The sequence below is a fragment of the Mizuhopecten yessoensis genome, unplaced genomic scaffold (assembly GCF_002113885.1).
Source record: "Mizuhopecten yessoensis strain PY_sf001 unplaced genomic scaffold, ASM211388v2 scaffold10903, whole genome shotgun sequence".
NCBI classification, from domain to species: domain Eukaryota; kingdom Metazoa; phylum Mollusca; class Bivalvia; order Pectinida; family Pectinidae; genus Mizuhopecten; species Mizuhopecten yessoensis.
This window is the reverse complement of record NW_018408779.1, coordinates 418,400-430,964: the sequence shown is the minus strand read 5'-3', so window position 1 is coordinate 430,964 and position 12,565 is coordinate 418,400. Positions and strand designations below refer to the sequence as shown.

Genomic DNA, 12,565 nt, shown 5'->3' with positions numbered 1-12,565 from the left:
AGTATATATAAAGTAGTACCGGAGTATATATAAAGTAGTACCGGAGTGTATATAAAGTAGTACCGGAGTATATATAAAGTAGTACAGGAGTGTATATAAAGTAATACCGGAGTGTATATAAAGTAGTACCGAAGTATATATAAAGTAGTACCGGAGTATATATAAAGTAGTACCGGAGTGTATATAAAGTAGTACCGGAGTGTTTATAAAGTAGTACCGAAGTATATATAAAGTAGTACCGGAGTGTATATAAAGTAGTACCGTAGTGTATATAAAGTAGTACCGGAGTATATATAAAGGTTGTACCGGAGTATATATAAAGAGGAACCGGAGTGTATATAAAGTAGTACCGGAGTGTATATAAAGTAGTACCGGAGTGTATATAAAGAAGTACCGGAGTGTTTATAAAGTTGTACCGGAGTGTATATAAAGTAGTACCGTAGTGTATATAAAGTAGTACCGAAGTGTATATCAAGTAGTACCTGAGTGTATATAAAGTAGTACCGGAATGTATATAAAGTAGTACCGGAATGTATATAAAGTAGTACCATAGTGAATATAACGTAGTACCGGAGTGTATATCAAGTTGAACCGGAGTGTATATAAAGTAGTACCGGAATGTATATAAAGTAGTACCATAGTGAATATAACGTAGTACCGGAGTATATATGAAGTTGTACCGGAGTGTATATAAAGTAGTACCGGAGTGTATATAAAGTAGTACCAGAGTGTATATAAAGTAGTACCGTAGTGTATATAAAGAAGCACCGGAGTATATATAAAGTAGTACCGTAGTGTGTATAAAGTAGTACCGGAGTGTATATAAAATAGAATCGGAGTGTATCTAAAGTAGTACCGGAGTGTATATAAAGTAGTACCGGAGTGTATATAAAGTCGTACCGGAGTGTATATAAAGTAGTAACGGAGTATATATAAAGTAGTACCGGAGTGTATATAAAGTAGTACCGGAGTATATATAAAGTAGTACCGTAGTGTATATAAAGTCGTAACGGAGTGTATATAAAGTAGTAACGGAGTATATATAAAGTAGTACCGGAGTGTATATAAAGTAGGAACGGAGTATATATAAAGTAGTGCCGGAGTGTATATAAAGTGGTAACGGAGTATATATATAGTAGTACCGGAGTGTATCTAAAGTAGTACCGGAGTGTATATAAAGTAGTACCGGAGTGTATATAAATTAGATTCGGAGTGTATATAAAGTAGTACCGGAGTATATAGAAAGTAGAACCGGAGTGTATATAAACTAGTATCGGAGTGTATATAAAGTAGTACCGGAGTGTAAATAAAGTAGTACCGTAGTGTATATAAAGTAGACCGTAGTGTATATAAAGTCGTACCGGAGTGTATATAAAGTAGTAACGGATTATATATAAATTAGTACCGGAGTGTATATAAAGTAGTACCGGAGTGTATATAAAGTAGTACCGGAGTGTATATAAAGTAGTACCGGAGTGTATATAAAGTAGAACCGGAGTGTATATAAAGTAGTACCTGAGTGTATATAAAGTAGTACCGGATTGTAAATAAAGTAGTACCGGAGTGTTTATAAAGTAGTACCGGAGTGTTTATAAAGTAGTACCGTAGTGTATATAAAGTAGTACCGGAGTATATATAAAGTAGTACCGGAGTGTATATAAAGTAGAACCGAGTATATATAAAGTAGTACGGAGTGTATATAAAGTAGTACCGGAGTGTAGATTAAGTAGTACCAGAGTGTATATAAAGTAGTACCGGAGTGAATATAAAGTAGTACCGGAGTGTGTATAAAGTAGTACCGGAGTGAATATAAAGTAGTACCGGAGTGTATATAAAGTAGAACCGAGTATATATAAAGTAGTACGGAGTGTATATATATAAAGTAGTACCTGAGTGTATATAAAGAAGTACCCGAGTGTTTATAAAGTAGTACCGGAGTGAATATAAAGTAGTACCGGAGTGTATATAAAGTAGTACCGGAGGGTATATAAAGTAGAACCGGAGTGTATATAAAGTAGTACCGGAGTGTATATAAAATAGTACCGGAGTGTATATAAAGTAGTACCGGAGTATATGTAAAGTAGTACCGGAGTGTATATAAAGTAGTACCGTAGTGTATATAAAGTAGTACCGGAGTATATATCAAGTAGTACCGGAGTGAATATAAAGTCGTACCGGAGTGTATATAAAATAGAATCGGAGTGTATATAAAGTAGTACCGGAGTTTATATAAAGTAGTACCGGAGTATATATAAAGTAGTACCGGAGTGAATATAAAGTAGTACCGGAGTATATATAAAGTAGTACCGGAGTGAATATAAAGTAGTACCAGAGTATATATAAAGTAGTACCGGAGTGTATATAAAGTCGTACCGGAGTGTATATAAAGTAGTAACGGATTATATATAAATTAGTACCGGAGTGTATATAAAGTAGTACCGGAGTAATATACAGTATTACCGGAGTGTATATCAAGTTGTACCGGAGTGTATATTAAGTAGTACCGGAGTGTATATTAAGTAGTACGGAGTGTATATAAAGTAGTACCTGAGTGTATATAAAGTAGACCGTAGTGTAAATAAAGTCGTACCGGAGTGTATATAAAGTAGTAACGGATTATATATAAATTAGTACCGGAGTGTATATAAAGTAGTACCGGAGTATATGTAAAGTAGTACCGGAGTGTATATAAAGTAGTACCGAGTATATATAAAGTAGTACGGAGTGTATATAAAGTAGTACCGGAGTGTATATAACGGAGTGTATATAAAGTAGTACCGGAGTGTATATAACGGAGTGTATATAAAGTAGTACCGGAGTGTATATAAAGAAGTACCCGAGTGTATATAAAGTAGTACCGGAGTGTATATAAAGTAGTACCGGAGTGTATATAAAGTAGTACCGGAGTGTATATAAAGTAGTACCGGAGTGTATATAAAGTAGTACCGGAGTGTATATAAAGTAGTACCGGAGTGTATATAAAGTAGTACCGGAGTGTATATAAAGTAGTACCGGAGTATAAGCAGAATCTTTCGAATTCGCTGTATCTTACCGCTTTATCTTGCTTTCTTTTCACAGTATACATGTTTATAGGTATATCTTCGACTAGTAGTAATGCGCTTGTTGGCTAAAGAGTTTATGTTCATATTCACAGGGTTAAAATATTGTAGTTTCCAAGTGTCAAATCTTTTAAAATACTCAAACGTCTTACGCTGAGGAATAAAGAAGCTTAAAATCATTATGTACAGCCAGTACTAACACTCAAACAGCTTCTTCTAAGGAACCAAGAGGACTAGAGTCATTGTACATTGTAGTTGCTTACCGGCAAGAAGCGCTTCAGTGTTTGAAAAATTACCTTAAACTTTATTTAAAGTCAAAAGATTTAATATGTAAAAACACTCCAACAGCTTCTTCTGAAGAACCTAAAGTCTAGATATGTAGCCAATACTTTGAGGAAAGAAATAATCACATCTTTATTCGGAATCATGACCATTAAGTCTGTTAAACTCTCAAATAACTTTTTTCTGAAGAACAGAAAGACTCAGAGTTATGAATTATAGCCCGTGCGATATTTGCATGGAGTACCTCCAACGTCAGAATAGTACTGCCGAATTAGCCTTCTCTGATCAGAATAGGACTGCCGAATTAGCCTTCTCTGATCAGAGATGACCATAAAATCGCAAATGTAGAAGAAAGTGTAGTGTTCACGGGGGATAACCGAATGCGGGTAACTGTAGATACTTGCATCCAACATGGCGGAGAGCGAAAACGGCGAGTATTAACTGATGTGAATTTCCATGTTCTTAATCTTATACAGCATTCGAAGCAAGTCTATCGGTAGTTGTTTTAGTACTAAGGTGTGCTAGTGATGATGATGTGAGTAAATAAGCTAATAATATGAGATCGTGAATTTCGGCCTAATGATGGTAGCTATGGGGCGATGATGTTGGTAACTGATAAGGCAGTCTAAGCCGACATGTGGGTCACTGCAAAAATGATACGGGTAGCTACAAATGATAAGCGCAACTTAAAATACTATTCAGAAGCCTTTCACCTCTGTGGCACAAAGTCAAATGAAGTTATAAGTACAACATGTACCTTGCTATCAGTTGGTGGTTTTCGTCGGGGAATGTAGTTTCTCCACCACTGTGTTTATCAGTCTATCAGAGAGCAGCCTTATCTAATATGCATGCATTTTGTTGAAAAAAGGCGGTGGCATTATTGAAGTACAAATAATCGAATGTAATGACATCAACGTGAACATTTTGGCACACAGACGCTTCTGACTTAGAGATGACGACATATGATACACGATAAACAGTGTTTCCTTTTCTTGTTTTATCTCTAGAATTTAAAAAAATATAGCAAAAGAATATAAACATGATTTTTTTTCCAATTGGTATTTTATTGTTCTACAGAAAATCCCTTCCTCCATTCTTTTCACTACCCTATTGACCTAGCCCGCACGGTGTGCTTTTTGAGCATGTCTTGTAAGGTTTGCTGTAGGATACACGATGGGCTGTTTTACAATGTATAGTTCCATGCCTAAAGGAATGACGATAAAGTAGAGTTGTCAAACCGGTCCAAGTTTAGTAACCGATTACTCGAAAAATCTTACAACCGAGTAACCGATTAATCAATCAAACAATAAACAACAATAAATATGTTGTACATTTATGTTTAGCAAATGTCCTGTTCAAAACGTATTACTTATAAATTAACACGACAGATTACTCACGTAGTTCCAGTTCTCAGCAAGTAAATTCAGGAAATACACGTATAGTTTATGAGCAACAAATCGTCAAAATAAATTGGGATGGAATAAACCTATTCAATGTTATATGAGGTTAAATTGATTTTCAGAAACATAATTTGATGGACATATGTTTCACTGATAGACATATTGCAATTGTGTACTCTTGACATTGTTTTACGTCTCGCCCTCACGCACTCTGCCCAATCGGCCTGGCGGTTCAATTCAATTCAATTTATTAACTGTAGGCCTTACGGCCCATGAGTTCATATTACATATTACATAAAATATATAATAATAATGTGAAACAGCAAGAAAAAAAGTGGAGTACGAAATACAGCTCTTATCATATTTTCTTCAAACATAATTTTGCCGAGACGGCTTAATTCCTTGTTGTTATTGACACACAATAACTGTATTAATTTAAACATTGAAGGTTTTTGACAATAGTATTTTTTGATATACTGACTTCTTAAGTCGTTGTACATATTACATATTAGTACAAAATGATATTCGTCTTCTACTTCAGTAGTCGATTTACACATTGCACAATATCTCCTATTCCGCTCGATATTTCTATAACGACCGGTTGTAATTGCCAAAGAATGTGCAGAAATACGCAGTTTTGTTAAACATATTCTATATTTCTTAGGCATGTTCTTCGTTAAATAAAACTGAATGGACAAATGGTTTACAATATGATTATATAAAAAACATTTCCAGGAATTATCTATTGAACCTCTCAAATATTTTTGTGCTTGATCAAAAATTCGTTGACATATACAAGGTAAAACGGATTTGGCATTCGATGTGATTGGCTAAGCCATACTCCACCGAAACCAAGAGTACATAGCAACTCTTTTACATAGTGTACCCGTCTGAAGCATACCCCAGTGTTTTTCCCAGTATACTATTAGATTATTTTTAGATTGTTTAACTTTAATTAACCCCTTGAAAAAAATGTACATTTTCGATGTCCGACACTTTGGTCGAACCCCACACAGGACGGTATGACTCCCATATAGTATATAGCTACCACAGGGACAGTAGTACGATCTTTGCTTCCTTTATAGTATATAGCTACCACAGGGACAGTAGTACGATCTCTGCCTCCTTTATAGTATATAGCTGACACAGGGACAGTAGTACGATCTTTGCTTCCTTTATAGTATATAGCTGACACAGGGACAGTAGTACGATCTCTGCCTCCTTTATAGTATATAGCTGACACAGGGACAGTAGTACGATCTTTGCTTCCTTTATAGTATATAGCTGACACAGGGACAGTAGTACGATCTCTGCCTCCTTTATAGTATATAGCTGACACAGGGACAGTAGTACGATCTCTGCCTCCTTTATAGTATATAGCTGACACAGGGACAGTAGTACGATCTCTGCCTCCTTTATAGTATATAGCTGACACAGGGACAGTAGTACGATCTCTGCCTCCTTTATAGTATATAGCTGACACAGGGACAGTAGTACGATCTCTGCCTCCTTTATAGTATATAGCTGACACAGGGACAGTAGTACGATCTCTGCCTCCTTTATAGTATATAGCTGACACAGGGACAGTAGTACGATCTCTGCCTCCTTTATAGTATATAGCTGACACAGGGACAGTAGTACGATCTCTGCCTCCTTTATAGTATATAGCTGACACAGGGACAGTAGTACGATCTCTGCCTCCTTTATAGTATATAGCTGACACAGGGACAGTAGTACGATCTCTGCCTCCTTTATAGTATATAGCTGACACAGGGACAGTAGTACGATCTCTGCCTCCTTTATAGTATATAGCTGACACAGGGACAGTAGTACGATCTCTGCCTCCTTTATAGTATATAGCTGACACAGGGACAGTAGTACGATCTCTGCCTCCTTTATAGTATATAGCTGACACAGGGACAGTAGTACGATCTCTGCCTCCTTTATAGTATATAGCTGACACAGGGACAGTAGTACGATCTCTGCCTCCTTTATAGTATATAGCTGACACAGGGACAGTAGTACGATCTCTGCCTCCTTTATAGTATATAGCTGACACAGGGACAGTAGTACGATCTCTGCCTCCTTTATAGTATATAGCTGACACAGGGACAGTAGTACGATCTCTGCCTCCTTTATAGTATATAGCTGACACAGGGACAGTAGTACGATCTCTGCCTCCTTTATAGTATATAGCTGACACAGGGACAGTAGTACGATCTCTGCCTCCTTTATAGTATATAGCTGACACAGGGACAGTAGTACGATCTCTGCCTCCTTTATAGTATATAGCTGACACAGGGACAGTAGTACGATCTCTGCCTCCTTTATAGTATATAGCTGACACAGGGACAGTAGTACGATCTCTGCCTCCTTTATAGTATATAGCTGACACAGGGACAGTAGTACGATCTCTGCCTCCTTTATAGTATATAGCTGACACAGGGACAGTAGTACGATCTCTGCCTCCTTTATAGTATATAGCTGACACAGGGACAGTAGTACGATCTCTGCCTCCTTTATAGTATATAGCTGACACAGGGACAGTAGTACGATCTCTGCCTCCTTTATAGTATATAGCTGACACAGGGACAGTAGTACGATCTCTGCCTCCTTTATAGTATATAGCTGACACAGGGACAGTAGTACGATCTCTGCCTCCTTTATAGTATATAGCTGACACAGGGACAGTAGTACGATCTCTGCCTCCTTTATAGTATATAGCTGACACAGGGACAGTAGTACGATCTCTGCCTCCTTTATAGTATATAGCTGACACAGGGACAGTAGTACGATCTCTGCCTCCTTTATAGTATATAGCTGACACAGGGACAGTAGTACGATCTCTGCCTCCTTTATAGTATATAGCTGACACAGGGACAGTAGTACGATCTCTGCCTCCTTTATAGTATATAGCTGACACAGGGACAGTAGTACGATCTCTGCCTCCTTTATAGTATATAGCTGACACAGGGACAGTAGTACGATCTCTGCCTCCTTTATAGTATATAGCTGACACAGGGACAGTAGTACGATCTCTGCCTCCTTTATAGTATATAGCTGACACAGGGACAGTAGTACGATCTCTGCCTCCTTTATAGTATATAGCTGACACAGGGACAGTAGTACGATCTCTGCCTCCTTTATAGTATATAGCTGACACAGGGACAGTAGTACGATCTCTGCCTCCTTTATAGTATATAGCTGACACAGGGACAGTAGTACGATCTCTGCCTCCTTTATAGTATATAGCTGACACAGGGACAGTAGTACGATCTCTGCCTCCTTTATAGTATATAGCTGACACAGGGACAGTAGTACGATCTCTGCCTCCTTTATAGTATATAGCTGACACAGGGACAGTAGTACGATCTCTGCCTCCTTTATAGTATATAGCTGACACAGGGACAGTAGTACGATCTCTGCCTCCTTTATAGTATATAGCTGACACAGGGACAGTAGTACGATCTCTGCCTCCTTTATAGTATATAGCTGACACAGGGACAGTAGTACGATCTCTGCCTCCTTTATAGTATATAGCTGACACAGGGACAGTAGTACGATCTCTGCCTCCTTTATAGTATATAGCTGACACAGGGACAGTAGTACGATCTCTGCCTCCTTTATAGTATATAGCTGACACAGGGACAGTAGTACGATCTCTGCCTCCTTTATAGTATATAGCTGACACAGGGACAGTAGTACGATCTCTGCCTCCTTTATAGTATATAGCTGACACAGGGACAGTAGTACGATCTCTGCCTCCTTTATAGTATATAGCTGACACAGGGACAGTAGTACGATCTCTGCCTCCTTTATAGTATATAGCTGACACAGGGACAGTAGTACGATCTCTGCCTCCTTTATAGTATATAGCTGACACAGGGACAGTAGTACGATCTCTGCCTCCTTTATAGTATATAGCTGACACAGGGACAGTAGTACGATCTCTGCCTCCTTTATAGTATATAGCTGACACAGGGACAGTAGTACGATCTCTGCCTCCTTTATAGTATATAGCTGACACAGGGACAGTAGTACGATCTCTGCCTCCTTTATAGTATATAGCTGACACAGGGACAGTAGTACGATCTCTGCCTCCTTTATAGTATATAGCTGACACAGGGACAGTAGTACGATCTCTGCCTCCTTTATAGTATATAGCTGACACAGGGACAGTAGTACGATCTCTGCCTCCTTTATAGTATATAGCTGACACAGGGACAGTAGTACGATCTCTGCCTCCTTTATAGTATATAGCTGACATAGGGACAGTAGTACGATCTCTGCCTCCTTTATAGTATATAGCTATCACAGGGACAGTAGTACGATCTCTGCCTCCTTTATAGTATATAGCTGACACAGGGACAGTAGTACGATCTTTGCCTCCTTTATAGTATATGGCTGACACAGGGACAGTAGTACGATTTCTGCCTCCTTTATAGTATATAGCTACCACAGCGACCGTAGTACGATCTCTGCCTCCTTTATTGTATATAGCTGACACAGGGACAGTAGCACGATCTTTGACTCCTTGTTAGTATATAGCTGACACAGGGACAGTGGTAGATCATCCCCTGTCTCCTCTATTATGATAATAACTTATTTAATAATTGTTATCTGAGGACGACATATCCTCCCGGCAGCAAATTGTAGAAATACCATGAAATATAACGTACTTTATTTCGATACATATTTTATGTTAAATCTTCTTACTATAAAAAGAACGCAGAATTGTTAACGTTGTAACGCTGGAGATTTTCGCCCCGGGTTATTTTTTACTCTGGGCATTAGCAAACGTTTGCGAGGTGTAAGTTCACCATTTAAATAGCATCTGGCTATAAAGACAATGTGTCTTGATGGTTTCCCTTTCTTTATTCAATCTGTCCTGTCACTTCAGGGCAAAAGGTGTTTCAACAGCCTAAAAATTGTTATCGGGGAAACATCAATGTTTTATTGCATATTTATCCTCGATATGGGGGGGTTACGTATACGCTCACTAGCGCAAGTGTCGAGGATGTTATATATTTTACAAAGTAGCAACTTTGCTTCGACGGCCTGTAAACGGTACGGTTGTTTTTTGGTCTTTATTGTTTTAAATTTTCAACCCAACTCGAAATATTGGAATAACGATTCATGAACAACTAAGTTTAGAAAGAAGAACAAGAATATGTGTTTTCATCATAAAAGGTGAAAATCTTTTAGGTGTGTTAAGGAAACAATAGGTCTTGAAAAGCGCTATTTGTTAAAACAATTGAAGACGTTTGCTGAATTGTATCTATAAACTAGAAGGAGAAAGTCAGCCACTGACTACATAACGCAGTACGGTATTTCCAACAACACTCAATAAAGGTCCACTCCAAATCCTTAATGAGTTTTGGAGTCAAAGATATGGACAAGCCGAAAGTGATAAATATACCATCTCAGCCGTTAATCTCCGTCCGAGCAATTGCAGTACAGAACGTAAAACACTTTTACAACTGTGTACGGCCTGCAAAGTCCAACACAATACACCACCGTGTCCATCGACCACCCAGCCCCGTAACCTTAGCTGTTAATGGGACCGCATGTAAAGTCCAACCCAATACACCCCCGTGTCCATCGACCACCCAGCCCAGTACCCTTAGCTGTTAATGGGACGGCATGTAAAGTCCAACACAATACCCCCCCATGTCCATCGACCACCCAGCCCCGTAACCTTAGCTGTTAATAGGACGGCATGTAAAGTCCAACACAATACACCCCGATGTCCATCGACCACCCAGCCCCGTAACCTTAGCTGTTAATGGGACGGCATGTAAAGTCCAACACAATACCCCCCCGTGTCCATCGACCCCCCAGCCCCGTAACCTTAGCTGTTAATAGGACGGCATGTAAAGTCCAACACAATACACCCCCATGTCCATCGACCCCCCAGCCCCGTAACCTTAGCTGTTAATGGGACGTCATGTAAAGTCCAACACAATACTCCACCGTGTCCATCGACCACCCAGCCCCGTAACATTAGCTGTTAATGGGACGGCATGTAAAGTCCAACAAAATACACCACCGTGTCCATCGACCACCCAGCCCCGGAACCTTAGCTGTTAATGGGACGGCAAGTAAAGTCCAACACAATATACCACCGTGTCCATCGACCACCCAGCCCCGTAACATTAGCTGTTAATGGGACGGCATGTAAAGTCCAACACAATACTCCCCCGTGGCCATCGACCACCCAGCCCCGTAACCTTAGCTGTTAATAGGACGGCATGTAAAGTCCAACACAATACACCCCCATGTCCATCGACCCCCCAGCCCCGTAACCTTAGCTGTTAATAGGACGGCATGTAAAGTCCAACACAATACACCACCGTGTCCATCGCCCACCCAGCCCCGTAACCTTAGCTGTTAATGGGACGTCATGTAAAGTCCAACACAATACTCCACCGTGTCCATCGACCACCCAGCCCCGTAACCTTAGCTGTTAATGGGACTTAAACTACAAACAAACAAATCTCTAGTAGCGTTAGAGTAGGAATTACATGTATATCTGAAGCTTTACGTTATGCTATACGCTGATGACACTATATTACTATCGGACACGGCAGAGGATTTGCGAATTCCAACCTATTGCATCTTACAGTCAATATCAGCAAAACTAATGCATGGTATTTGGTAGAAAAAGAATTCATGAAGACCTTAATTTTACATACAACGGTACTGTTATAGGAATAGCTAAGGATTTTAAATATATTGAGGTTTATTTTACTAAAACTGGTTGGACACAGTTTAATATTAAACAACTGTGTGGTAAAGGTTTAGAAGCAATGTATGGTGCTATTTCCAAATGTAGGGATCATAATTTGTCAATAGATTGTCAACTAGATATATTTGACAAAACCATCAAACCTATTGTTTTATGTGGATTTGAAATTTGGGGTTTCTGTAACTATAAACTTATCGAACGTTTACATCTAAAATTTCGCAAACACATAATCAATGTTAATACGGTCTACCCAGAACTTTATGATATACGGCGAACTTGGAAGCTTTCCGCTAGAGATTAATGTCAAAGTAAGAATAGTCGGATTTTGGGCTAATTGCCAAAAAAAAAAAAAAAACCCAGAATAAATTAAGTAATAAACTGTTGGCAATTTTATCAAATCATGAATGATCATGGCTAAAATATGTGAAAAGTATTTTTGAAGAATGCAGTCTGATACATATATTCAGTAGTCAAGAGTTTCTAAGTATACATTGGCTAAAGTACCATATTTTACAAACTAAAAGGAAAATTTATATCAAACTGGAGAAATGAAATGTGTACCTCTCCGAAAGGAATCAATTATAGAATATATAAGTACGAACTTCGTTTAGAAAATTACTTACTAGAACTCCCTCCGAAACTAGCCAAAGTGTATTGTAAATTTAGAACATGTAATACTAAGTTACCAATCGAAAGTGGTAGGTGGTCCAATATACCACGTGAAAATAGATGATGTAATATATATATATGTGTGTAATATAAGAGAAATTGGTGACGAATTCTATCATCTGTTTACCTGTACACACCAACCAATACTTAATAGTAGACGAAAACATATGTCCAGATATTATTATGAAAGACCAAACATATTTAATTATCATACATTATTCAATTATGTAACATAACATGAATTGATATCATTGGCTGAAGTTATTACCGATATTAATGAGATAATTAATTTACATTACTAATGTCCATCCTGTTCCACCATGTATTATTGTCACCCATTTGTATATATGTATTCGTATGAAATGAAAACGAGTGTAAGATCCTTTTTATCACATATGCATAATCAA

The 12,565-nt window shown here is 38.4% G+C and overlaps 1 protein-coding gene across 1 annotated transcript in view; it reads right to left on the bottom strand.

Annotated features, from left to right (window-relative positions):
* LOC110463418 overlaps window positions 1-12,565 on the bottom strand; it is a 59,183-nt gene that overhangs the window by 45,580 nt on the left and 1,038 nt on the right. The window lies entirely within an intron of this gene.